The 23622-nt window shown below is 43.4% G+C and overlaps 1 long non-coding RNA gene across 1 annotated transcript in view; it reads left to right on the plus strand.

Annotated features, from left to right (window-relative positions):
- LOC139045345 (uncharacterized) overlaps positions 1 to 22665 on the plus strand; it is a 38465-nt gene extending 15800 nt beyond the window's left edge. The window contains exon 3 of the long non-coding RNA XR_011503540.1: positions 19795 to 22665. This is a non-coding gene — a long non-coding RNA (uncharacterized lncRNA). The remainder of the gene's footprint in view (positions 1 to 19794) is intronic.
- Positions 22666 to 23622: the final 957 nt, after the last annotated feature.

Below are 23622 nucleotides of genomic sequence, written 5' to 3' on the forward strand. Positions count from 1 at the left end.
TTCGAGGGTTTCCTCGGACAAATGCATGGATACTTTCTATTCCCCTCCCTGCCCCCAGGATACATAGGTTTGGTTGGTTTACATTGGTTAACCTGATGGAGAAATGGAAAATTCTGTTAGGGATCAACTTAGAGCGTCGGCTTGAGATGAAGACACCTGGCAGGAACCATGTTTGATTCCACCTTAGTCCTCAGTGTCTGGATGGAAATTTCAGAGCTGCCAGCCTCTGCGAACATCCTGGATCTGGTGGCGTTCCCTATGAACACTGCCCTCTGAGGGCCACAACTTCGACCCAAAGGCAGTGAGGCAATGCCAAAGCAGAAGAGAGGCTCAAGGCGTTGGAAGGAGGTTTTTCTGGAAATGCCTCCTCGCATTCCCTGATTTGGGACCTTGGCTCCAAGTCCGTATTTGAATGCAGGTGGACTAGACCATCTCTCACGTTCTTCCAACTCTAAAATGTCGTTCAAGCTTGATTCCCTTTTAAGGCTTCTAAGGCCTCAGAGGTCATGCAGAATAAATAATAATAACTGTGCTCCAGGGTTCAGAGGTCAGGAACCCTAGGCAGGAGGTCTGGAGGCTGAAGGGTACAGGTTGCCAAGGAGGACACAGAAATGTGATTTTTCTTTCAACCATAAAATTATAAATTGAGAAGAGAACTATCTATAGAGAGATGGCATGCTGATGAAGTGCGATCGCTCAGGAAGCATACAGCGCAGTGCCCGGCAGCCTAGGAGAGGTTCTCCGTGGTAGGTGGTTGAAATAACGAAAAACTGAATGAAATTCTCAAGCAAGCAACTCACCCCAAGGCCTCGCCATGAGCAAAGGGCAAATCCAGGCTGTGAGCCTACGTGCTCTGACCTCAAGTGTAGTGATCACTTCCCTGATCCTCACACCTACCAATGTGTCCCCCAGGTTGGCTGGTGGTTAATCGTGGTCATTCCAGGGGGAAGTTCTGCTTAGACATTCAATACAAATTATCCGATTCAAGGGAAGGAATTTAATCTTAATGTTGGATTCACTCAGGTGGTTGACATGGTAACCTCTGAGTTTGTTGCCAAATGGGACAGAAGTCTGGGTGGCCTGGGGACCCTGGACTTGCAACTGGCATCTGAAGTGAGGGAACCAGCCCTTAAACCTGCGGAGTCTGATGCTAACTCCAGGTAGTCAGTGCAGAATAGGAGGATTGGTGTTGAAAAACAGAGTAGGGGTGTTTATTAAAATTCCAGTTCCTAGACCCATAGTATAAATGGCTGAATCAGACTGAGAGTGGAGCGAGGGAAGCTGCCCGGGTGATTCTGAGGCACATCTGCTTTGGGGGAACCACTATCTCAATTTCTGCTTCTGCAACCTCCATATCAAACTTTGAGTTCATCCTGCCAAAGGCACCAGGCTCCAGACTCTGGCAATTAACCAGCTTGCCAACTGTACTGTCTACCCGGAGAGGCTGAGAAACAGACGCTTCTAGAGTTTGAGCCCTGCCATTTCAAGAATCACTTTGGTCAGGCCAGCCCACACGACCCCCTTCTACATAACTCCTTGGGCAAGGCAGGGAGAATTCTGTGAAGCCAACACGAAGAGAGGTGGATCCCTTGATTAAGTCCATTCCCAAATCCTCTCTGGGTTAGGAAGACCCTCTCCAGCCCTGAGATGGCAGAACTTCCATATGGCTAAAGTGGGGGCTCGTGTCTGGAGCCTTAAAGTGGCTGCCCCTCCGTGGAGGAACGCCCAGGGACGAACCCCCTGTGTGGGAGCCCGTGACTTAGACCCCCATCTCCTCCCTGGGCCTAGAGAGCAGGGCCGCAGACGTTCCTGTCCTCGGTCAACATTGTCTACCTGGGGGTATGTTTTTAGTACAGTAAAAAGGAAAAATAAAAGCAAAAGCAAAGTACACAACAAAAATCATCCACAGTCCCACCACGATGGCCACAGGTGGTGCTGGATTTATATTTCCTTCCAGTCTCTCAGTCCCCATTTCAGAAACATGGCTGAGATCTGTGTTCCTGTTGATGACTAGTTTCCAGGGCAGTAAATAGAGAAGCACAAAGTTCCCTCGTAAGGTCTTCTCGTGGAAGAACATGTTCAATATGCAACAGCTTTTGTTCCTTCTGCCATGGAAAACTCACTCTCTCAAGGAAGGCTTTTTTCGTTTTTATTTGCCTCAATCTTTTTATTGCCAAGGTAATACCTTTGCATTTAAAAAAAAAATCCCAACAATATAAAAATGTATAAAATCTCCTCCATCCCAAGTTCGATGTGTATGGTTCCAGACTCTTTCCTTTTCATGTAAAAACATATATGAGCTATACCTACATTGCTTTTTAAACTGCCAACATGGAATAATAATGTAGATTCTGTCTGATGGCTTGTTTTTTTAACCTACCAATATATGGTAAATACCATAGATGTTTTTAGTGAGAAAAAGAGAAAGCAGAAAGAAAAACTGGGCTAGAAAGTGAAAACGGCATCTTTAATCTGGATGCCAGGAAGAAAGTATGTACTGGGTTTGCTATGCTAATTGAAACCACAACCCAAGATTATTATATACTTTGTCCTAAGTATGGGATTGAGAAATGTAACTATGTGGGTTGCCATTTCTTAAAGTACCCAGAACAAATAATAAATGTATGGAAAAGAGGCCTAAGAAAAGGTTTACGTAAGTCTTAATCATGGACTGTGCTTCAATAAGGCATCAGCCTAAAATTTTCCTTTCGATTTTTTAATAGGCAATGCTGCTAGAAAATAGTGAACTGCCAAAAATACAGATTTACCTTTTTCTTTAAAAAAACACAGAGCAGTCAATTAGTTCTACAAATAGGTATTGAGTGTCTGTGTACTAGGCACTGTGATAGGAGATGCGATATGTCAGTGAATAACAGCCCAAGATTTACTCCTCCACTCCTCAAGGCCGGAGGGGTGTGGTGGGGCTGGGGCAGACAGTTAACTATGTGCATAATCAACAGGTAAATTATCTAGCATATTAAAAGGTAGTATGTGCAATGGGGTCCCCCCATAGCTGCTCAGGCGTAAGAGTAGCTTAAAAGTATTGGAAGTTAGTGCTCCATTGAGAAGACAAGCTTATGAGAAGATAAAGTTTAAGCAAAGCCCTCAAGAAGGTGAGTGAATGGGCCAAACAGATCCCTGGGGGGAATAGGATGCTGCCTGGGTGTTTGTTATGGGTTGAATTGTGTCTTCCTCTCCCTGATGAAAAATGATATGTTGATGTCCTAACCCCCCAAGCCCTGTGAATGTGACTTATTTGGGAATAGGGTCTTTGCTGATGTAATCATGTTAAGATGAGGGCATTAGGATGGGCTGTACTTCAAGGACTGATGTCTTCATAAGAAGAGGGAAATTTGGACACAGACACTCAGGAGAATACCATGTGGGGACACAGAGACAAGCAGACACAGAGGGAAGACAGCTGCGTAAAGATGGAGGCAGAGATGGGAGTGGTGCTGCCACAGCCAAGGAATGCCCGGGCCTCCAAGGCTGAAAGGGGCAGGAGGAAGACTCTCCTGGAGGTGAGGAGGGAGCACGGCCCTGCCACCACCTTGATTTCAGACCTCTGGCCTCCAGAAGCATGAAAGAATAGATTTCTACTGTTCTACGCCCCCAGTGTGGGACACTCTGTTACAGCAGCCACTAATCCAGGGAACTAATCCAGTGTTCAGGGCACAGACGGAGTCAGTGTGGCCAGGAGGAAAGTGAGGCCAAGAACAGGAGATAAGGTCAGGGAGACAAGTGGAGGGGCACAAGTCGGGGGACAAGTGAGGGGCAGCACCCAGTCAAGGTGAGGACTTGGATTTTATTCTAGTGAAATGAAATTGTGGGCATAGGAGGGGCAAGACCTGAAGTGTTTTCCAAGGTCTCTCAGTGTTGCTGCTGTGCAAAGAATAGACTGGATAGTCGCAAGGAGACAAGTTAGGAGGATTTTGCAGAAACCTTGATAAGAGGAGTCCATGGTCACAGTGAAACGAACAAGAAATGACTGGACTCTCCACGTATTTTTTTTTTTTAAGATTTTATTTTTTTCCTTTTTCTCCCGAAAGACCCCAGTACATAGTTGTATATTCTTCGTTGTGGGTCCTTCTAGTTGTGGCATGTGGGACGCTGCCTCAGTGTGGTTTGATGAGCAGTGCCATATCCACGCCCAGGATTCGAACCAACGAAACACTGGGCCACCTGCAGCAGAGCGTGCGAACCTAACCACTCGGCCACAGGGCCAGCCTCTCCCCATGTATTTTGAAGGTAGGATTTCCGGATGGGTTGAATGTAGGGTGTGAGAGAAAAAGAAGATCAAGGATGATGACATTAGCTGAGGATGACATTACAGAAAGAGTGCCTCATCTTAGCTGGCTTGGCACTATTATCATTCAGGCAGGCAGCACAGAAAAACCAAACCACACCAGACCAATGAACAAAAACACACTGCAGACACTGAAGAAGTAAAGTACCATGGTTTACACCGCCCAAGTGAAGCTTTGAGAGACTTTAGACCTAACGCTAGGACCCCCAACTGGGCGTCAGGAGACTATTTTTAACATAATTCTGATTTATTGAGAAATCATGGAAAAACAACTTTAATTTTTAGACGTATTTTCTCTGGAAGACAAAAGCGCAAATACATGGTTGTCCTTATATCTTTTCGTGATTTGATGAGGAAAAATCATTTCACATATACGAGGTGATTTCTCTGAACTTAACAGAGAATGGTAAAATCTTTTCTGCCATTTTATGACGATGCAAATGAGAATATGTATGTAAATACAGACACTCATGATTTAATGAGCTATAGGGAGCCTGAATTCAGGAAACATCTATGAGCACCTCCTGCCGGTGCTGGGAGAGGTTTAGAGGGTACAGGGATAAACAGGACATGCCCCCTTTGGGGGAAGGAGAAGAAGTAAATGCACAGAGATACACAAGCAGGGTGTATAAAGTATAAACACAAATTGTGGCAGCCCCAAAGGAAGAAAGAATTCATTTTGAATTGAGCTATCCAGGCGTGTTACATACTGGAGACGATATTTAAAGGAGGTCTGAATGTACCAGAGGCAAAGAAGGAAGGAAGCATGCGCCAGGCTGCACGAACACCTTGACAGGCTTGAGAAGAAATTACGTGTTCGAGGATGAACAGAGGTTTGAAGAGAAAACCGGTGAAAGGATGTGGTCAGGGAAGAGGCATGAGAAGTACCCGATGCTGTGGACAATTGTCTACCTGCCCACGCCCCTTCTCAGAAGCCGACTCATGGGCTGAACAGATGCTTCATCTCATGGCCTTGAATTAAGAGACACAGAGGCTACAGCATCGAGATGCTAGCGTTGACCTTGAATTAAAATGTAGTGTAGAGGCAGAGTTGGCACAACTGTGGCAAGCCAAGTGTGGGTATGGAGAGATAACGGAAGAAGGAAAAACAGAAGCAGATATGAAAGAAGGCCAGGGTGACTCCCATGGAGACATGTGAAAGAGCAGTTGTCTGACAATTTTCAATGCCTGCGAGGCCCAGGTTGTACTTCCTACAACTAAGTTTGATGAGATTATCCTATATTTTTATAAGGAATTCTCTTTTCACCTGAGATCATTTGAATGGGCTTCTGCGTCTTGCCACCAAATAAACCTTAAGACAGGAATCATAAGGGTAGCAGAGTGAGGAGAGGAACATTGAACATTCACTTCAAAGATTTCATTTCTGATAAATTCTCCACATATCTCTACATAGTAGGAATCAGGGTGCCATCTTCCCTCCATCGCCTTCCCCAAGTCCTCTCCGCTCACTTCCTTGCTCTGTCTCTCACAATAAGTGCTCTAGTTTCAGAAACTGCGTCTGTAAGCTGAGCAACTCAGCCACTGGGCCTGGGAACCAATCAGACAAGTTTTCTCTCAACATGAAAGAAGCATGATTGGCCCTTTTTGGCATTGACAACTCACATATATTCGTGTTGGCCACGTCCCATTACATCACTTCACCCCTTTAATAATATGTGCCCTCACCTTAAATGCCCCAAATCATAGCCCCTTCCAGTTTTTCCCCTCTTCTTTAGATCAAAGTCTTCTAACTTTGCATGGCTTATACTATCATCCAAAGTGCCCATTGTAGAGTTATACTTGTAAGCTTGACATCCACAAGCTATTAGAGTAAAAATTATTTGTAAACAAAAATTTATAAACAATGAGAAGATTCATGTTGCATTTTTATCTCAATCCATATATTAATACTTATATTCAAATTTCAAGCTGTCTTTCCATGACTATTTTTTGCTATAACATGCTCATTGAAACAAATCAACACAGAAGTGGTTTGTAGAAAAATAAAGTTCCTTCCAGCTCTGCTTCCACCACCATCACAAGAGGAAACCAGACTTAAAGTCTGGGATATATCCTTCCATCCCTTCACTAGGTTCACACAAATATATGTTCACAGACGTGGGATTTGCCCCTTTAAAAATGAGGGGATCGTATCATACAACGTACTCTGCAAACTTTTTTTTTTGTAAAAACATCACAAACATCGTCCCAGGCAATATCCATAGATCAAATTCACTTTATCAATAGGTGCACAATATTCCATTGCATGGATGAATCACAAGTTATTCAGCTGTCCTCTATCAACAGACATTGATATTTTGTTTTCAAATTTTCGCTGTTTTTCACACATCTATCCTCATTTACTGGGACATTTTATTTCTGTAGAATAGATTCATAGTGATATGCTTCTTAAATAAAAATATGTTGCTATTAAAGATTTAAGACCACTATAAAGTAAATTACTTATTTCTCTCTTCTAGAAATAACTTTATTACATTGCTAATTCCCATTCTAGATTGTAGAAATGGGTAGCTGGGAGAAACTCACTTTTGAAGAGAAAAAATGATGCTCAGTGTTTTCCTTTTCTTCCACTAAGTGTTCACTGCTGCTCTGTGCTCGGCACTGGGGCAGGATCAGTGTCACAGTAATAGGTATTTTAAATGAAGAAGTACGAGCCGGCCTGGTAGCACAGCAGTTAAGAGCGCACGTTCTGCTTCTGCGGCCCAGGGTTCGCCAGTTCAGATCCTGGGTGTGGACATGGCACCACTTGGCAAGCAATGCTGTGGCAGGTGTCCCACATATAAAGCAGAGGAAGATAGGCATGGATGTTAGCTCAGGGCCAGTCTTCCTAAAAAAAGAAAAAAGAAGAAGAAGAAGTAGGTATCCTTCTTTCTGGAAATTCTCTCTCTGTTGGGAAATGAAACTGGGTTCCTTTATAGCATCACTGGATTTAAATGGGAGAAGCCAGGGAGGAATTTCCCCCACATCCCTAAACGTATCCAAACGTAATAGGCCTCTTCTCCCAAACACAGGCCAGAGGCAAAAGACAGTTCTTTAAAAGTGCTCCTATTTCTGCCACGGGTAACCAGAAGACAGTTTCTTTTAACCAGGAGAAGGCCACCTTGCTCCTGGCATTTGCTAAGATTAAATCTCTACCTCTAGCCACAGGGAATGAGCCAGCTAAGAAGGAAAAAGTGCAAATCCATTGGACAACACCCAGCCTGGTGTCAAAGTGTTTGAGGTCCAATCTGGGAGGAGGCTCCCAGCTGGTCAGACTCATCCTCACATGCTGAAGGGGTCGGGCTGACGCTAAAGGGGAGCTGCAGGATTTTGCAAACCACATTGCATTTTAACAAAATTTAAAACCATCTCCTAAACCCAAACCTAGCCAGGTAACTGCTTTAGGATGTTATCTTCAGTGCTCTATGTACACAGACACACCTTCTGGAGCTATGTGTTCATCTTTTCTAAATGGACCACAAAGAAGTCCAAGATATTCTATCACTGTGAAGTTTTTGGGGAAACATGTACTAAGATGATGAGAAATGAAGATGACAAAGTGGTTATGATGAAACTTCCTTCCTGCCTGTCTCCCAGCAATTCCCTTTCCAGGCACAGGGGCGACATCTTTGAGCACGGGGCCCCTGAATCTGCTGCAGTCAGTGTACCCTGATGGCTGTTAATACAGCACATGCATGCACCACCCCTGCAGGCACGCGTCCTGGAGATCTGTAACTAACGCTGGGAACTAGACTGTGAACTTTTTCACCAAATACACTTGGGGTGATCATTGGTTGCTCCACAAGCGCAGGAGGACTATGGAGAAAAATCTAAGTAGAGAGGAGAGCAAGACTGAAAAGAAGTGAGATGACATGATACGGAAGATGCAATCAAGAATGTACTGAAGATACAACTCCAACTTCAACGCTGACTAACTTCTACTCTAGGATCTGCTGGAGATGCTTTCTCTGGAAAGCCCTCCCTCTTACCCCTAGATGAGATGGGGCCCTCCCGTGCACGGGAAGCACATGCCACACTGTCCACCCGAGAACAAGCATCGTGTCCTTTCTTGCTCACTTCTGTATCCAGCACCTGGAAACAGTGTCTGGTGTAGACGAAGCATACAGTGAGCAGGGCGCCAGAGAGGCAAACGAAGGGCTAAAGGAGGTGATGCCATGGGCACAAGAAGATGCAAGCAAAGTTCCCGAATCTAGGAGTGTAGAACTGATGAGGCGCCTGCTTATAAAGCTTAGTTTTGTATATTTATCAGTAGGCAAAGCAAAGCAATATTGCAAGATACACTTCTTAGGATAGAGTTTCAGAAAACTTCTAAAAGAGAGCTCTCTGGGTTGGTTGGTTTGTTTTTACTACTGTCATTCCCAAAAGGTCAGAAATTTTGAACTTATAAATTAAATCTTGGGGCCTCAGAGCAAGCCTGCTTGTTTCCCTTCTTTCTTTCCATCCTTTCTTCTTTTCTTTCTTCCTTCCTCCTTTTTATCTTTCTTTCCTTCCTTCCAAATATTTCTTGAGAATCCAGCATGTGCCAAGCACAAAGAGAGGTACCAAGGACATAGTGATGGAGAATACAGCCCCAGGACTAGAGGAAGCTGCAGACTAGTTTGCATTAGTGAGCATATGCTGTCTTACACTGAAGTAACAGATACACCCTGAAATCTCAATGGCTGAGCACAACAGAACTTTGTTTCTCACTCCTACAAAGTCCTATATAGACCAAAAAGACTCTCATCCCTCCAATGACCCAGGGATTCAGGCTCCCTCTATGTTGGAGCATCACCCTCTCACACATGGCTTCCAGGGCCACAAGAAAGGAAGAACAAGCATGGAGGCAGCACTCTGGGCTTTTCCTGACCATAAGCCCAGAAGTGATGGATTAGTCCCACTCTCAGGTCATTGGCCTGCAGTAGCCACAAGGCCCCAACCTAACTGCAAGGGAGGCTGGGAAATGTGGGGAGTACATGGATATTTACTGAGCCTTTAATGTCAATATCACACTAGCAAAGGACACAGACAAGAAACAATAATTTCTACACAATGTGTGGAGGGCACTAAGGAAGCACAGATGGAGGGCCTTCACCTCAACCTGGGAAGGGGCAGGTCAAGGCTTTTCTGAGGAGATGGTGCAGGTATGCTTTCAGATCGACGGCATCAGACGTTTAGAGCAGAGCTCTGCACTACACGAGACCACAAACTCAAAGTATATACTACTTCTTTTTAAAGATACATACAGAAATATTTACCAATGAAATGATACGATGTCTGGAGTCTGCTTCAAAATTCCTGGGGGGTTGGGGAGGTGCGGGGAGAGCTGGAACAAAATAGACCATTTATTAAAAATTGTTAAAACTGGGTGATGAGTATATCAGGTTTTTGATACCATTCTTTCTGGGGCAGGACTTTACTTATGTTTCAAATTTTCCTTAATAATTTGTTTAATTACATAGCCGTTGGGTAACTTACAAGTATAGAGTGTCCTGTTACAAACCACACTGATGTCACCTACATTTCTAATTTAAACAAGCTATTGCTCTAGTTCCACTCCCATCCTTGATCTCAGGCCTCGGCTTCTCCCTCCTTCTTTGCTGACTTGCCTTTGTCCACATCTGCATCACTGTCTGCAGCCACTTCCATTTACACAGCTTGAGACGTTTTCAGCTGAGAGGCGTTAACTCCCCAAGGAGCACTGCCCTCTCCCATCATGTTTCCTTTACAAGCAAAAAAGCCCTTTTGATTAACTTCTGACAGCTTCTGCCTCGATTCACTCTCAATTAATTATGTTGATACAACCTACTCCAACAAAAGCCACTCTAAAATTTCTGGACCAGCCCTAAATTTCAAGAGCAGGCAACTTCCTGTTTAGGAAACTAAAGAAGTGGCCCCAGCCTCAAGGAACTCTATGTCCTCTTTCCTTAGACAAAAACCTGATTCATCTTTGAGCCCCTGACACCCAGCCCGGCACAAAGGCTGCCACAGACTGGGAGCTCAAGAAGTTCCTGGGGAGGAGATGTGTCTGGTCCCCTCAGTACTCCCCTTTCTCCAACTTCCTCCAGAGCAGAAAGGAGCTCACAGCGGCTGGCTTCTCCCTGTAACCACACTCGTCAGCTCACGCTCATCTAAACTTTTCAGCTGCTGCCCAGCACAGAGTCTCCTGGTACACTCGGCCGCCCACTTTCCTGTGTCCCCACGTGGCCAAGATGTCACTCAGACACACTCCGCAGTTGGTGCCACATTGTCTCTGGCGTTTTAATCCACAAAAGGGCTTCTCTCCTTTCACAGGTCATTATTTTAACATCTTACTATTTTAGAAGCCTTCCGTTTTAAAAATAGCCAGTAGCCAGTTTCCTTCTCCTGCTGAAGCCCTGTCTCCACCGCGAATGTGCTCGCTGGGGAGGGGGAGGCTGAGGAGTTGGTGACTCCTACGAGAAGATTCTCTGCTCTGCATTTTGTGGGCATGTCATATCTAGAAATGCATCTGGAATCAGTCCAGGGCATTAAAGAAAGAGCTTCGGTCCTTATTTGTCACTTGGCTTTTCCTTCCTACCAGTCCATAAAAACTTGGGCCAACTTGCTCAATCCCCTGAATTTTGCAAACAAACAGGAATAAATATTTTGCTTCCAAGTTTTCCTGGGAATGAGAAAGGGTTCAAATTATTCTTAATGTACCTTTAAGAAAAAAAAAAGCTTACCCTTAGCAGAAAATATATGTTTCTGGGATTTCAAGACGTTTACATTTTTCTTTTTAGTTTGTCTGTATTTTCAACTTTTTCCATTAGGATCAGGAATTATTTTGTAATTTTTAAAGTGTAGTTGTCTTTTTTCTTTCTTTGAAACCAAGGTTTTTCAATTACCTCGGTGCTATTGACATTTTGGACTTGATAATTCTTTGTTGGGGGGAGGGACATGTGTGGTGCACTGTAGGATGTCTAGCAGCTTCCCTCGCCTCTACCCACTAGATGCCAGTAGCAGCCACACAGTTGTGACAATAAAAAATGTCTCTAGACATTGCCAAATGTCCCTTGTCGGGGAAGGAGGCAAAATCACTTATTTAAAATCCACTGTTTTAAACTATAGAGGTTTGGGGTCTTTGAGGGGTGTTGGAAGCTATTTAGATAAACAAGTACCATATTAGCTGGGAAAAAATGTCACCAAGCTGCTAAGATTAAATATGCTAAAGAGGACGAGGCATTTCTAAACAACAAATGTCCAACTACACTCACTCCAATTGCCTTAGCTGACAGGACGACCAGGGGTTACGGAACAGCCCACTGCAGACAAGAGCAAACAGGCTGAGAAGCACAGCCAGGCCCAGAAGGCTTCCTCCAGAAGTTGGAAAAAACCTCAGAAGTGGTGGCACTGGACTCCTTTGCCCACCAACTGGATGCCGTTGCCTCCCAGAGGAAGGGGAAGCAGGAGGGAGAGAAGAGGAGGCAGCTCCTATGAGGGGAGCAGTTTAAGCAACAACATCATAAAACTGTTATTATGAGACTGTTTGGGACTGAAGTGCTCTGCTCTTAACCCAAGGTGAACTGGAAACTCCTTTTCATTTCAACACCAACCTTCTCAAACTCGTCAGTCTGTTCTCCAGGCTCCAAATGCAGTTCAGCTGTTGACTCAGAATCTTCCAATGGCCAAAGCCCGTCACGGTTTTCACTGTCCAGGTGCTGGGAATGTATGTGGCAGGGATGAGTTCGAAAGAGAAGCTCACCCTCTGACTCTCACCCTGGAGGAGAGAGAGACTGGGAGTTCCCGTGGGCACCTTGAGAGATTTGCCAGGAAAGCAACAGTAGGAGATGCTTGGAGCATGTGGCAGGCAGCAGATGCCCTGAGGCTTGGGTGGGGGTGGAATTCGGCCATTTCAGGAGGAGCAGACACTAGCCTAACCCTTGCGGCACCCTTGGCTGGGGCACCACCTCAAAAGTGTGCCCCTGGTTACCTGGCAACCTTAGGGCAGCGTTGGAATTGAGCACTGGGCCCCTGAGTCTTAGCAAGACCTGGCCAGCCCAGAAACAGGAAAGCTTCTTGCCTTTAAGCAAGCGTAGCAGTGGGGCCAAGCATGGACTGAAGATCCCAAAATTTGGGAGCAACTCTAGAAAAGGTGTTAGAAAAAATTGAGAAAGACTGAAATGGGCAAAGAGACAGTTATTGGGTGTCGTGTCTTTCATCGCCTTTGAGCTATTTTACAACTCTGCAGCTGTAGAAAATGGGTAATGTTGTGGGTTGAATTGTGTCCCCTCAGAAGATATGTTCAAGTCATAACCCCCAGGACCTCAGAATGTGACCTTCCTGGGAACTAGGGTCACTGCAGATGTAATTAGTTAAGATGAGGTCATACTGCAGGACAGTGGGCCCTTAATCCAATATGGCCGGTGTCCTTAGAAGAAGAGGAGAGACACAGACACATAGGGAGAATGGCATATGATGACAGAGGCAGAGACTGAAATGCTCCAGCTGCAAGCCAAGGATTGCCAGCAAACCCCCAGAAGCTGGGGAGAGACGAGGAAGGATTGCCCCCGCAGGGAGCAGAGGGAGCTTGGTCCTGCCAACACCTTGATCTTGGACTTCCGGCTTCCAGAGCTGTGAGACAAGAAATTTCTGTGGTTTTAAGCCCCGTAGCTTAGGTACTGTCTTATAGCAGCCCAAGGAAACTGACACAGGTAGTAAAGCCAATGACTCTTGTCCACTGAAATGCAAATGAATTTATTCAGTGGAACACAATCAATTATTGTCCTGTGGATTATTGACCAGGTTTGCATCTTTTTCTAAATTTACTTCAGGCTTCCTGATGGCCTATACACGTGTGCTATTTTTGAATTCTCCTTTGAACCGATAGTAACCAATCCTACTTGTTTCTTTAGGAATTAATGAGTTAAATAAAATCACTCACATTGTTCATTTTATATTTATTTGAAAGTCGTGATTTTATCTTTATTTAAAAACTGTCTTTTAACAGGGAGCAGGGCTCTCAAAACATCCCCAAGATTAAACTCCTCCTTACCATGCTCATAAGAAGGCGGAGTCAGATTTAATTCCACTCAGAAAATCAAAGCAATGTAACAATGATGGCGCAGATTCACATGTACAGCCTGGAGAAGCCGGGTGCCGTGGGTAGACAGTTACCCAGAAGCCTAAATTGGAAGCCGTTGGTTCGTTTTATTTAGTTTTGATTCCTACAGAACAGTTTCACAGTTATTATTGGCCTTACTTTAAATATGCCTTTTTCATCCATTCATTAAGTCTCTTCTGGGCCAGCCCTGGAGAGGCTCTGAGATGAAGCCCAGTTGCCATCTTCAAAGAGCTCAGAACTGAGTGCTAAATACCCCACCTGTCACTGAGAGAGTATTCAGTGCTGATCGAAGATTATTTCCTCAAAATCTGAGATGGAGACCTATACCACTAGCTCATGGAGGACTAGTTAGTCAGGTTTTAATTGTAATATTACACAACAATGTCCCCAAGCTAGCAAAGCATTCTATGAATCTCTGTAGGTAGAAATTCTATACATTATTAAAAACATCATAATGCAACTGTGCAATAGAACACCTTACTAGAATAAGAGGCTAAACTGGAAATGTTATATAAAATTAGTATTTTTTAACAAAGCAGACAGCAATTATGTATTTCAAAAAGACTATGCCTTGTTTGTAAATGAAGAAATTGTAGCAGCCATAAGCAAAATTATATGTCTATAATTTGTATTTTCTTGCCTTGTCTTTAGTACCCTTCCTTCCCTCCCTCCTGAGGATACCCACAAGGCTCAGCCTGTACCCTCAAAGGAAACTAATTGTCCTAAAGTCCTTCTACTATCCCTTTTTAAATAGCAGCTTTCAAACAGTTACTATAAAATAAACATGTAAATTCGTACTAAGGTGAGAATGACTAACAACACCCACTGAGTTCTCACTTTGGGGGCATATTTACATTTTAATGAGGATAGTTCAATTCATTAAGCTCTTAGGAAGTGTCTTCTATGACCGAGCATTATGTTACTGCTGTGAGCTCTATATGATACAGCCCTGCTCCTGGTTCACGGGACATCAATTTGGGCTGAGCTCCAGACCCATAGCCTGCTTGATCCTTCTGACCTGAACAAAACTCTTAATCTTCTCCCCACAACCGGTTCCTCCTCCTCCATCTCAGTAAGTAACATCTAGCTCCAGGCAGGCACTCAAACAAAAAACCTAGGTGGTCTTCGTGATTCTTCTCTTGACTCATCCTCTACGTGTAATCCATCAATAAGTCTGCCTGCTCTGCCTCCAAAATATACCCCAAGCCCATATCCTTCTTTCTCTCTCCTAGTCTAAGCCACCATCAGCTTACATCTGGACTAGAAATGTCCTCTCAACTGGTCCCTGATTCCCTGATTGCCCCTCTACAATCTATTCTCTACACAGCAGCCAGAGCAGCCTCTTAAAGACATTTGGCCCTCTCCCCTAATGACTTCCCGTTGCACTGGATGTAAAATCTGAACTTTTCTTGACCTCAAGGCTTTACATGACCTGGCCCCACCACCTCTCTGATCTCGTCTCCTGGCTTTCTTGCCCTGGCTTACTCTTCTCCAGCCACACTGTTTTCCTTTCAGTTCACTGAGTAGACCAAATTTGTCCTGCCTTGGGGCCTTTGTACTTGCTGTTCCCTTTGCCTGGAATGACCTTACCTGGTCAGGCCACATGGCTGGTTTCTTTGTATTATTTACATGTCAGCCCAAATGTCACCTCCTCAGAGAGTCCTTTGCTGAAGAAAAGCACTCCTCCCAATCATGCTGAGCCACAGCACCCTTTCCAGTACCTTCATCACACTTGGCATCATCTAGACCCCTGGCCTGCTTACCCATCTCCCCACGTGCCCCATTCTCCAATAAACACCCCCTAGAATGCAAGCTCTAGGCAGGCGAGGATCTCGCCTCTCTTGTTCATTGTTACATCTCAGTTTATATTAAGCACAAAGAACAGGTTTAATAAATATTTATTGACTGATTGAAGATGCAAGATAAAAGGTTCAGGAGAGAAATCTTTCCTAGCACCTTTTAAACCAAACCTATCATGGCAATCCATTCCCCTAATGGGCAAGCTCAGCCAGCCCTGTGTGGAAGAGAGATTTAAATGATAGCTTCCAAGTATAGGGAGTTTTAGAAACTACAAGGAAAGACAATACACTAGACACAGTTCCAGGTAATAAACAGGAAGGCGTGCAGGAAGTTTAGTGTGAAAGGATGATCACAGTCACGGTTCTAGATAGAGAAGGAAAGAAAAAGATCACCAGGACCTCCCTCCATTTGAGAGAAGCATCAACAAGATCCAGATACTTCTTTCAATGCACCGAAAGGAAGAGTTTGGAAAATCATCCTCAGGAATTTTGGAGCTTGTTTTAACATTACTTATGGAAAGGCCTAGAAAAGAGGGTGGTGCAGATCAACAGGGCCAAATCCCCCCATTCAAAGACCAGACACAACTCATTGGACTGGAGTTACTTTGGGCTGCTAAGGTGGGGGTGGGGAGCAGCTTAAAAACTGAAATTCATGCAAAGGAAGCAAGAGAAAGTGTCTCCCTTCAAAGGTAAACAAGAATTGAAGAAGGCGATACAAAACGATCCTTTAAATGTGTCCAAGGCACCTAACAGCTTCCATCGGCGTCTATGACCATTTGACTGTTACAGTGCAAAAAAGTTGCTCAGGATGATGTAAAGGAAAGCAGGAAGAGAATCAGAATTTTCTGCTTTGGTCTAAGGAGGAAGGTGGAGTGGTTCTATTTCCAAACAGTCTGGTGGAAGTATGTAACTCCAACAATGACCACCACGACGAAGGACGAAGTCCATTTGTCCGAAGAAGACTGGTGAGGGCACTACAGCTCCCTGCTGCATGGTGCTGAGCGTGCAAAGGGGCGGCCCTGAGCGCAGGTGGAAGAGCCCCTTGGGCCAGTGGCGTCATGGCTCCTGTGATCCCATAGATGTCGAATGAATAAGCGCACTTGTTAACTGCCCCAAATGATCTGTGATGGTTTTTAACTTTCAAAAATATTAGGGGCCGGCCCAGTGGTGCAGCGGTTAAGTGTGCACATGTTCCACTTCGGCGGCTAGGGGTTCGCTGGTTCGGATCCTGGGTGCAGACATGGCACCACTTGGCAAGCCATGCTGTGGTAGGCATCCCACATATAAAGTAGAGGAAGATGGGCAGGGATGTTAGCTCAGGGCCAGTCTTCCTAAGCAAAAAGAGGAGGATTGGCAGTAGTTAGCTCAGGGCCAATCTTCCTCAAAAAAAAAAATATATATATATATATGTATATATTAGACAAGATTCTCCCTCAAAGACTATTAAAAATTACAGACCGACAAGTGACTGAATCAGGACACAGACTGTAGATGTGGCTCAGTACACCTATGGGCGGAGAGTTGGGGCACCCTGGGACAACCAGGGACTTTGAGGCCAATCCTGTGCCAAATCCCAGTTCTGCCACTTATTAGTGGTGTGGCTTTGCTCAAGTTCCTTAAGATGACCACGCCTCCAATTGCTCATCTCTAAAATGGTGATAGTAATACTGACCTCACAGGGTATAGTGAGGATTAAAAGTTTTATATATATATATATATATATATTTTTTTTTTTTTTTTAAGTGTGATAAGGCCTAGCCCACAGCAGGGGTTCAGTAAATAGTAGTCCCCTTCTCTCTTCCTTCATGGGGATCAGGGCTGGACTCACCTTTAAATGGTCTGAAAGAGGCCAGTGATCAAAGCTCGTTGGCTCCCCACGTGCCCAACTCTGGATAAACTGTCCCCTGACTCATAAGGCCACGGAAGGGAAGAAAAGAATCAGATTATATGGAAAGAAGGCAGGTGTAGGCCACCAAAGTTCATGCCGGGAGGGTCCCCAAGGACACCTGGCCACCTGCTGAGTCTGGCCCTGCTCTAGGGGGTGATGAACAGCCCAGGCCAGGGTCGCAGTTCTGGCCTAAAATAGTCATAATATGCAACATCTCTCATTGGATAGTGCTTTCTCTACACCAGGCAGGATTCTCAGCATTTAACATATATTATCTCATTTAATCCTCACAACAATGCTACAAGAAGGAAACTATTCTTATCTCCACTTTACAGGTGAAGAAACTGAGGCACAGAGAGGTTAAGTGACTTGTGCCTAAACCTACTCTGTTCTCAGTCTAGTTCTCTGACCTCCAGGTGCTGTTTGTTTTCTAGAACCTAGTCTAGTAATGAATATTTCCAGAGAGGCCCACGGCTTTAAAACACTTGTGAAGTTAGCAATAGCCATCAAATTTTAAATGTTCATACCTTTGACCCAGCAATTCCTTTCCTAGGAATATACAGAAATAATCACTCAAGAATGTAAAACTATCATATCACAATGCAATTTGTTGCAGCTTTATTTCAAAAAGCTAAAAAATTGGAAACAAGCTAAAACAGCCACCACCATGAAATGGATTAAATAGTTCATGGGGCCCCCATGCCAAGAGGATCCTATGGAGGCGTGAAAAAGAATGTGGTAGCTCTCTATGCACTGACCTGGAAAGCTGTCACAATGTATGAAATGAACGAAGCAAGAGAAAATACAGGCTGTGGAATGATCCTGTTTTTGCAATTGTATTATATGTTATTTGCCAGAAAGGGGTGGAGGGGGATCTAGAAGACTATAACCAAGCTAGCCTCAGTTGTTATTTCTAGAAATTTTGCTGTTCATTACATGTTACTTTTATACTTTATTTTTTTACAACAAGCATATACTGATTTTTAAATCAGAAAAAATAAAGATACATATGTGTATGCTTGCCTATACTTTGTCTCATTTGATCCTGTGACTCCACTGGATGATGCATAAACTAGAGAAGAAATTGAGGCTCAGAGAGGCCAAAGGACTTGCCCAAGGTCACCCAGCTGTCAAAAGAATGCCCCAGTAATCCAGTCCAGCATATCTGACTCCCGTCAGTGCTGCAGCATTCTGCGTCCCTGAATCGAACTTGCAACTGTAGGGTTAGCCCACCCTGGTACAAAGTCATGATTCCTCTTTACTGAAAAACGGCATAAGATTTCTGTTAGACTTCAAGAGGTAAAAGAGTTGGAGACAAGCCAGAGAGAAGAAATCAAACAGTGAAGGAGTGGGACGATTTCTATATGGTGGACGGAGAGAGAGGGCTTGGATGTTAAAGCCAAGAGTGGCTAAGACTAAAATTTAAAAACCATGGAAGAAACAGATGTGTAGATCAGAGCTCTGTTCTCTAAATCTGAGGATATGATTTAAATTTGAAAATACTAGCTTTTGGTTCAATACAAGCTAAGTACTATGCGTAGTATGCATTAGACCAAAACTGACACAAAATGAAAATAGAAATAATAGACGTTTGTATCAATTCAGAAAGCATAGCTCAATAACTGTATAATCTGGGAGCCCAGGACCAGGCCAGACCTGCTACAAAACACCCCACAGAGTCACTGTAGAGACAGAATTCGGGGCCATGGGCCACCGGCATGACTCAATGCCACATTTATGATTATTTTTTTATTCCTTTTCCATTCCCTGAGAGCAACAAGACTTCCTTTCTAATATTTTAAATCTTGTGCTTTGGGTTTAGATTTCTTTTTTCAAAATAGATTGTTTTGAGCTATTTGAATTTGCTTTTGTGTCATTACTTCAGACGACATCTTATTTCCTCCATCGCATTGCCAATGGTCCTCCTATTTGGTATTCAGCAGATCTTGTGACCTTCAGTTGTTCTGCTCTTGAATATTTTTTTTTTTTAAAGATTTTATTATTTCCTTTTTCTCCCCAAAGCCCCCCAGTACATAGTTGTATATTCTTCGTTGTGGGTTCCTCTAGTTGTGGCATGTGGGACGCCGCCTCAGCGTGGTCCGATGAGCAGTGCCATGTCCGCGCCCAGGATCGCCCAGGATTCGAACCAACGAAACACTGGGCCGCCTGCAGCGGAGCGCACGAACTCAACCACTCGGCCACGGGGCCAGCCCCTTGAATATTTTTACTTATTGGTTGTATTTTCAAAAGTTACTCTCGAAACTGAGCATATCAGAGTTAACGATATCATCATCCTAAGGATTCAGGCTACACTTTATTTTATATTCAGTTTTTGTTTATTTAGACATAATCTAGTCTTGGGTAAATCCATGTCCCCAAAACCATGCCTGGAACTGTCATTAACTAAGTGATTATATCCTGGATGTACTAGTAGAATTAATTATATATTCAGATGTATTCGTATAGTAAGTCAGTATAATTATGTTAGTAAACTACGTAGAGATATAGAGACATCGCTGGTGAGGTCACAAGGAGGACAAGAGCCCACCACTCACTCCCCTCCCCACGGCCCCTCAAAATGTCACTGTCTTTTCCAAAATATAGAAATAAAACAAAACACTGTCATTTTAAGACTTCTTTTTTTGTTTATTTTGATTCTGTCTGAATTCTTAATATACAATTTCTTAAACCAAAATTTTGTCTGTCATCTTTGTTACAGCACCCAATAAGGAGCGGCACCTCTGGGTGCTGGAGTTGGAGCTGTTTGTTCATCTGGTGCCCCCTTCCTCCGTGCCCACCGCGTCCGAGGTGAAGTGCAGTGAACAAATAGCTCTTAAACCCCACTTTAAAATGTACTCAAACTGACCCCATCCACAGACGAACGGAGAAACAAAATGTGGTATTTACATACAGTGGAATATTTTCAGCCTTCAAAAGGAAGGAAATTCTGACACGTGCTACAACATGAAGGAACCTCAAGGACATTATGCTAAGTGAAATGAGCCAGTCACAAAAAGACAAATACTGAATGATTCCACTTATATGAAGACCCTAAAGTAGTCAAATTCAGAGAGACAGGAAGTGGAATGGTGGTTGCCAGGGGCGGGGGAAGGGGAGTGGAAAGTCGTTGTTTAATAGGTTTAGAATTTTGGTTTTGCAGGATGAAAAGAGTTATTGAGATTAGTCGTGCAACAATGTGAACGTACTTAACATTACTGAACTGCACACTTAAAAATGGTTACGATGGTCGATTTTATGTTATGTACATTTTACCACAATTAAAAACCCATAAGATTTTTTTCCAATGAACTACTACAATTGTACAAATGTGTTATCTACATTATAGGGTGTAGAATCTACATTTTTTTAAAAGTCACGTTAACCACGTGGATTCCCAAAGAAAATATTCCTTAGTATGCAACAAAGTGTGAAAATGAGTATGATACAGAAAGGCGCCTGTGAACAGACAGCTGGAATCTGTCTCGAACTAGAGAATTTACATTTAAAAGTGTTTCCATATTTTGAAGATATCAACAAACTTTATATGGCGCAGCAAAAGATCCAGAATAGCTACCATGACACTGAAGGAGAAGAACATGGGATTGAAGGACTGACACGACCCAACTTCAAGACTTACTGTAAAGGTACGATGATGAAGATAGTGTGGTACTGGTGAAAGAAGAGACAAATGGATCAGTGGAAGAGAATAGAAAACCCAGAAATAGACCCACATAATTAATAGTGGATTGATCTTTGACAAAGGAGCAAAGGCAATACAATGGAGAAAGGATAGTCTTTTCAACAAATGGTGCTGGAACAACTGGACATCCACATGCAAAAAAATGAATCTAGACACAGACCTTACACTCTTCACAAAATATTCACTCAAAATGGATCATAGACCTAAATGTAAAATGCAAAACTCCTACAAGATAACACAGGAGAAAATCTAAATGACCTTGGGTGCGGTTGATGACCTTTTAGATACAACACCAAATGCATGATCCATGAACAAAAGAGTTGATAAGCTGGACTTGATCAAAATTAAAAACTGTTCTATGAAAGATGTCATCAAGAGAATGAGAAGACAAGCCAGAGACTGAGAGAGAATTTTTGCAAAAGACACATCTGATAAAGGACTATTGTCCAAAATAGACAAAGAACTCTTTAAATCCAACCATAAGAAAATAAACAACCCAGTTTAAAAATGGGCAAAACATCTGAGCAGATACCTCACCAAAGAAGATATACAGATGGCAAATAAGCATGTAAAAAGATGCTCAATGACACATGTCATTAGGGAACTGCAAGTTAAAACAATGAGATACTTCTATATACCTATTAGAATGGCAAAAATCCAAATCACTGACAAGACCAAATGCTAGCAAGGGTGTGGAGCCACAAGAACTCTTGTTCATTGCTGATGGAATGCAAAATGGTACAGCCACTCTGGAAGACAGTTTGACAGTTTCTTACAAAACTAAACATACTCTTACCAAACAATCCAGCAATTGGGTTCCTTAATATTTACCCAAAAGAGTTGAAAACTTATGTTCACACAAAAACCTGCACACAGATATTTATCACAGCTTTATTCATGATTGTCAAAACTTGGAAGCAACCAAGATGTCCTTCAGTTGGTGAGAGAATAAATAAACTGTGGTACATCCAGACAATGGAATATTGTTGAATGCTAAAAGGAAATGAGCTATCAAGCCATAAAAAGATGTGGAGGAAACAAATGCACATTACTAAGTGAAAGAAGCCCATCTGAAAAGGTTACATACTGTATGATTCCAACCATATGACATTCTGGCAAAGACAAAACTATGGAGACAGTAAAAAGGAGTGGTGGGGAGGGGGAGATGAGCAGGTGGAGCACAGAGGGTCTTTAGGGCAGTGAAACTGTTCTGTATGATACTAAAGTGGTGGATACAAGTCATTATACGTTTGTCCAAACCCATAGAATGTGCAATAAGAGTGAACCCCAACTACAGACTCTGGGTGATAATGATGTGCTATCACCGGTTCATCGATCATAATAAATGTACCACTCTAGATGTGGACAGTAGGGGAGGCAGTGCATGTGCGGGCAGGGATGGGTGGGATATATGGGAACACGGTATTTTCTTCTTAATTTTGCTGTGAACCTAAAACTGCCCTCAAAAATAAAGTCTATTAATAATAATTTTTTAAAGGCCCCATAGTGTATGATTCCAGCTATTTAACATTCTATGGAGGCAAAATTATAGAGACAGAGTAAAAAGAGCAGTCATTAGGGCTTCTGGAGGGACAGGAGAACAAAGACTAGGAGGAGGACTTTGAAAGCGTGAGACTATTCTGTATGGTACTGTAATAGTGGACACGACATTACGCTTTGTCAAAACCCATAGGACTGCACACCAGTGAACCTTTACATGAACTATGCACTTTAGTTAATAATAATGTATCAATATTGGTTCATTAATTGTAACAAATATACCACACTAATGCAGGATGCTAGTAATAAGGGAAACTGGGAGGGGATAGATGGGATCTCTCTGTATTATTTGCTCAATTTTTCCTTGAATCTAAAACTATTCTAAAAAATAAACTCTATTAATAAAAAAAAATTTTTTAAGTTTCCTTCTGTCCTGAGGCTGCTGTTGCTAACCTGCTGCCAGTGCTCTACGCCGCTCCTATAAGAGTGATGAAGGGTAAATGCTGCTCCTTCTAATTGTCAAGGCTCCATCCCAGTAACAGGGACATGGGCTCATCTCTTTCCAAGCAGTAATGGACAGCTGCCTTCCCTTTGAGGAACTAATCCCTCCTCCATCCCATGCGGCCTTGGTGGGACGACCAATCACGGTGCCTCTTCTCATCCAAAGGGTGAGCATGAGACCCCAGAGAGGCCAACCACTGGCAGCCTCCCTCCCCAACAAAGGAACACAGAGGTGAAAAGGACAAGAATGAGTCATTCTAGTGAAGGTGCTACAAAGAGAAGGTCTTTTCTTTCCTACTACCTCATTCTTCCCAAAATCTAACTATTCAGTTCTATATACAAGGATATTTAATGTCTTTACAAAAAATTCCTTTTTTCTGGAGTTAGCCAGAGATGGTTGGGTAGCTTGAAACCAGACCCCCAGGTGATACATCTGGAAAAAAGATGCTAAAACCCCAGCCTCATCTGTGTCGATTTCTAACCAAGTGAAATGGTCGGAATTAGCTAAAAGAAAGAATGAGGCATAAGGAATCAGCGTATCACTCATGTTTAAGAATGCCTGCTATGTGCCAGGCCCCGAGCTGGGTATAAGGGTGCAGAGAGGAATACCACATAGATTGCGCTTTCGGGACATGGAGTAATAGAATGCATAGAACGTGGGCTTGGCACAGACCTGGGTTCACCCCTCCAGTCTGCTCTTCCTTCCTCTGGGCCCTTGTTCAAGTCACTTAACCCCCATGTGGCTTAGTTTCATCATCTAAAAGAAATAAAAATACCTACCTTTCATGCCCATTAGCAAAATTAAAAATAATACACACAGCCCCTACCACTGTGCCAGGCACACAG

This window comes from Equus asinus, chromosome 1, assembly GCF_041296235.1.
Source record: "Equus asinus isolate D_3611 breed Donkey chromosome 1, EquAss-T2T_v2, whole genome shotgun sequence".
In the NCBI taxonomy this organism is placed as follows: domain Eukaryota; kingdom Metazoa; phylum Chordata; class Mammalia; order Perissodactyla; family Equidae; genus Equus; species Equus asinus.